We start from the raw sequence: 5,320 nt of genomic DNA on the forward strand, positions 1-5,320 counted from the left end.
ACACACACACACACACACACACACACACACACACACACACACACAAATACACACATAGACCAGAAAGATGCTACCTGCCCTTACATAGTGAGGAAAAACACCGGGTCACCCTCCCTTCCCACTCTCCCCCACCCCCCATCAAGTGACAGCCACTGAAACCGCCTCCCCAGCCGCGGGAGTCAGGCATATCCCTGAAGTCGGTTTTTTCCGCAGGCAGACAGGCAGGCAGGGAAGGCAAAGAGGGCTGGGTTGCCGGTCTCCCAGCGGCTAAAACGAGAGCGGCCGGCCCGCCCCCTCCCCCATCCTGGGGCACATCGCCCCCTCCCCAGACCCAGCCAGCGAGCATCCAGGCAGTTTTTTACCCACTTCGTACAGCTCCGGGCTGCAGGCTCCTGGCTACCAATTCAGCAACATTGTCACAGCGGCCGGATCCCAGACTGCAACTCTGTTGCAAGGTAACCCGGGAGAGGCGAGGATTGCATGAGGCTTCAGCTGATCGCTGGAGAGACCATCGGAGATTGACCCCCCTCTCTACCCCTCCCCCCAGCCGCCCCACACACCCTCTTCGGCTCCATCCATCCAACCAGGAAATGAACTGTCACAGGAAGTGTCTTTCCATTGAGGGCGAGCGGGCGGGGCGGGGCTGGGGTTAGGGGTGGAGCATTGCATCTCCAAATTCACATCATTTCCCGACCTGGAGCACCGAGGGAAGGAGGGAGGGAGGGAGGAGGAGTTGCAGTACCTGGGGAACAGCCCAAACAAGTGGTTGGAGGATTGCATGCAGGAGGAGAAACTGGCGGCTGGGGAGAGGTCGAAGTTTTAATTTTCTACCTTTTAATTCTCTCTTTTAAAAAAAAAAAAAACAGACCAAAAAACAAAAACCCAAACCACTGAACCTTTCACTCCCTCGCGGGGCATCTTGGGAAAGGAGTCCAGCGCAGTTAAAGGGGGAGGGGGAAGGAGGGCTTAAAGGGGGAGGGCGAGGAAGGGCGGAGCGCACAGAGGGACTACAACTCCCAGAGAGCCCGAGAAAGGAGAATAAGAAAAGGGCACGGAGGGGCCGGGGAGTGGAAAACGGGGAGATGGAGACGCCGCTTCTCTGCAGAATTAGAGGGGATGGTGAGGAATGGTCGGCAGACACATGTATAAATAAACGCTCAACTGGCTGGCTACGTCCATCAGAAGAAGCCGTGTTAATTGCTCTCCAACCTGCTGGCAAAGATGCGCCGGGAATTGTAGTTTGCAGGCCCATTGTAGTTTCTGGGAGGCTACTGCCTTTTTTTTTTTTTTTTTACTGCCTTACTTTTGGGGCCTAGAAAGCTAGGAGGACCACACAGGGCTAGAAAAGCCCCTTGAGCTTATGGAGCCCAATCCCCTCATTGTACAAATAAAGTGATGGGGCATGGCCAAGGTCACAAAACTCACAAGAGTTAAGACTGTGTGTGGAACCCAAGTTCACACTTCCATCCCCAGAAGGAAGACTTTTCTTTCCTTTGCAGCCCCACAGCTATTTATGAAGCACCTCCCATAGTCCAAGTTCTTGACCAAGCCAAGGGGGGGGATGCCAGAGAGGAAGAGGTCACAGCTCCTGCCCCCAAGGAGTAATTTACAATTCCACTGGAATTAATTTGCAGAAATGAAAGCTAAAAGGATGTGTAAAGGGAAAACCCGATCTTGTGAGAAAAGAAAGTGGCAGCCTTGTTTTATAAAACCCTGAACCACCCCAGGGTCACCCTAGTTAGGATTATTAGGTTTGTCTTAAATAGACTGCCCCCAGGTATTCTAACCTCTGACTAGAATCCTCTTTCTCTAACATCTATGTAAGCTAATCAGTTGTCCTTCTTTTCCAGTACTCCCCAAAGGATATATAAGATTTCTCAGTTCAGTGGAAATTCCCATTGGCGTTTTTCTCAGAGACAGTGTTCCCAAAGTCTTGGAGTTGGGTGGTGGCTCTATGTGGTGTATGTGTTGGCTCTGTGTGATAACTGGCCATCAGCATTATCTCCCTTGTCCTGATTAAAGACATGTTCTTTTGTAACTGCTTTGGTGGTTCTGTGTTTTTTCAGGTTGACGAAAGAAACTGAATTTGGAGTCACACATTGCCTCCACTCCTTAACAATCTGTGTGACCTTGTGTGAGCTATTTCACCTCTCAGCCTCAATTTTTTCATCTGTGAAATGTTGGACCAAATGTTCACCAAGGTCCCTTGTAGCTCTTAAGTCCTTTGATCTCAGAACTAAGGCAGCTCTCCCATACCACATTGTAAAGGGGCTGGGTACTGGCTGAGGGAGATGGTTCAGGGAGAAGGAATGGTTCTACCAGCTGAGATGAAAGATTTGATTATGCATTCATCCACTATACTCTGGTGCCAGAGCTAACCTTGGTGCTAAGCAAACCTTTTGGTTAAAGTCCCACCTCTGACAATACTACCTTCATGACAGTATTCCTAGCCAGTTATCGCCCCAAACGAGGCAAAAACAACTCCTACAGGATTGTTAGAGAATTTTCTAATCTGTTGTTCCATAATTCAGTTGTTTCTGTCTCTTTGTGACCACACTGTCCGTGGGGTTTTCCAAAGATACTAGAGTCATTTGCCATTTCCTTCCCCAGTGGATTAAGGCCAACATCAGTTAAGTGACTTGCCCAAGATCTGAGATCGAATTTGAACTCCAGGTCCAGCACTATCCACCGAGTCACCTAGTTTCCTTCCTAATCCAAGAATTCTCCAAAGTAATTAAATCACAGGTCTGTTCCTATCCCTTAATCCATACCTTGCCTTTTGGTTTTAGGGCACATTCTATGAATGGGTGGCCATAGCAGTAAGAGTACATGTAGAGCCCTAGGGGTAGAAGAGAAGATATATCTGATGGATCTGGTAAAATTAAGATCTGGATGAATCTATTAAACTTCTCTACCTCTTCCCTTCTCTCCCTTCCCTCTATTGTTGTTGTACTGGGCCTCATGTTTACAGCTGAATGGTAGGAGCTTAGAAGAGTACCTTACTGGGGAAATGGACTTCCTTGCTGGAATCTCATTTTCCGAAATGAAACCTGGCTGGGCCTTTTGAAAAACTGTGTTTCAGAGGATGGCTGTGTCATATCTTGGGTCCTTCAGAACATCTTTGCCTCCAGAGGGAAGCAGTAATGCCTTTGCTAAGAGATGGATATAGCCATCAGTTCCTGGGTAAGGCAGAAGGAGAGAAGGTGCCTACTGAAAGTCTCCTAGGAATGAATCAGTATGGTGGAACGGAGGTGTTTTCATCTAACAGGGATTAACCAAGGTAGTTTTTGTGGGATTAACTAATGGGAATTGGAGCTTGTTATTGGGATTTGTTCTTTCCCTGAAAGATTTAGAGATTGAAATAAATTTATGTCCATGTAGTCTGATGCTCTTTTTTTTACAGCTGAGAAAACTGAAGCCCAGAAAGGGGAAATGATTTGTTCAGAGACACACGGGTAATTGAATGATGGAATCATGATTCAAACCCAGGCCTTCTAAGTTCACGGCCATTACTCTTCCCATTACACCCTTCTTTCCTTCAAGCTATAAGCAGCTAGCTGATAGTCAGGAGTCAGGAAGACTTGAATTCAAATATGGCCTTAGAAACTTACTAGTGGTGTGACTCTGGGCAAGTCACTTAATCACAGTCTTCCTCATCTATAAAATGGAGATAATACTAGGTTCTACCTCCCAGCATTATTGAGAATCACATGAAATAATTATAAAGCTCATAATATACTCTGGCACATTGTTGTTCTGTCATGTCTGACTCTTTATGACCCCATGGACACCAGTATCATTCCTGGGGTTTTCTTGGCAATGATACAGGTTTGGTTTGGCATTTCCTTCTCCAGTGGATTAAATCAAAAAAGGTTAAGTGATTTGATCAGGGTCACACAGCTAATAAGGATCTGAGGTCACATCCAGGTCCAGTGCTCTATACACTGTGCCACCACCTAGTTGCCTTGTGTACCTGGAACATAGTAAGTGCTTAATAAACATTTGTTTCCTCCCTTCTTTCCTTCCTTCCTAGTAAAGTGACCAACTAAAAGAAGAATTCATTGGAGAATAATGCAATATGCATTTATAGGTCCTGAAGGTCAACAGCATTGCCCCCTTTAAAAAAAATTAGAAAAGAATTTAGAGAGAATGCAAAAAGAAGGCATTGTGAAAACTTGCCAAGTACAGCAGAACTGTCATTCAGTGACAGCTCAACTCCTGGATTGGACTTGAATTACCTGGTTCCTGACCTCTCAACATTTTCTTTATCATGCCAGTTTTGGGTTCCTGTAGAAAATGTCCTGCCTCCTGGTTCCATTCTCTCTCTAGCTACATGACTTGAATTTTTGAGTCCCCAGTCTTGCCCTTTGCCATCCCCAGTGCTGAGGACTCAGTAAATACTTAATAAATTTATATAACACCTAGAGATTTGCAAAGCTCTTTCCATAAATCACCCCACTTTGATCACTAAATGCCCCTGTGAGCTAAATGCTCTTCTCTGCATTTTATGAGGAAACTGAGGCTCAGAGCAGGTAAATAACATACTAGCATCACTCAGGCAGTAAAAGAAAGACAGAGCTATTTGCCTGATAGCATTAGTTTGTGTAAAGAAAAGAATATACAAACAGGTGGAACAACTCTAGTCCAGCCAGATGAATTTTTTTTAATTTATTTTTTTTTAAACCCTTAACCTCTGTGCATTGGCTCCTAGGTGGAAGAGTGGCAAGAGTGGGCAATGGGGGTCAAGTGACTTGCCCAGGGTCACACAGCTGGGAAGTGTCTGAGGCCGGATCCGAACCTAGGACCTCCCATCTCTAGGCCTAACTCTCAATCCACTGAGCTACCCAGCTGCCCCCCCACCCATGATTTTTTGAAAAGTCCCTCATGTCTGAAGCTTTAGCTAAACTCCCCTAAAACTGGTATCACTTCTCTTCTGTACCACTCTATTGCAAAGCAGCCTGGTTTAGAGGAAGCCCAGTAGATTGATAATCGGTAGACCTAGGCTCAAGTTCTGACCTTGCTCCTTATTAACAATGAGCTTCCTTATTACCTAAAATAAAGTGTTATGGGGCAGCTAGGTAACACAGTAGACAGAGCATCAGACCTGGAATCAGGAGGACCTGGGTTCAAATTTGACCTCCTACTTCCTAGCTGTGTGACCCAGATTGCCCAGCCCTTGCTGCTCTTCCATCTTAGAGTTGTTACTAAGACAAAAGGTAAGGGTTTAAAAAAATAAAATAAAATGTTGGGCTATGTGACTTCTAAGATCCGTTATCACTGTGACCTGTGCCTCTTAGATGGTTGTTTCTTTTGCTTTTTT

The sequence above is a fragment of the Gracilinanus agilis genome, chromosome 2, assembly GCF_016433145.1.
Source record: "Gracilinanus agilis isolate LMUSP501 chromosome 2, AgileGrace, whole genome shotgun sequence".
Lineage (NCBI taxonomy): Eukaryota > Metazoa > Chordata > Mammalia > Didelphimorphia > Didelphidae > Gracilinanus > Gracilinanus agilis.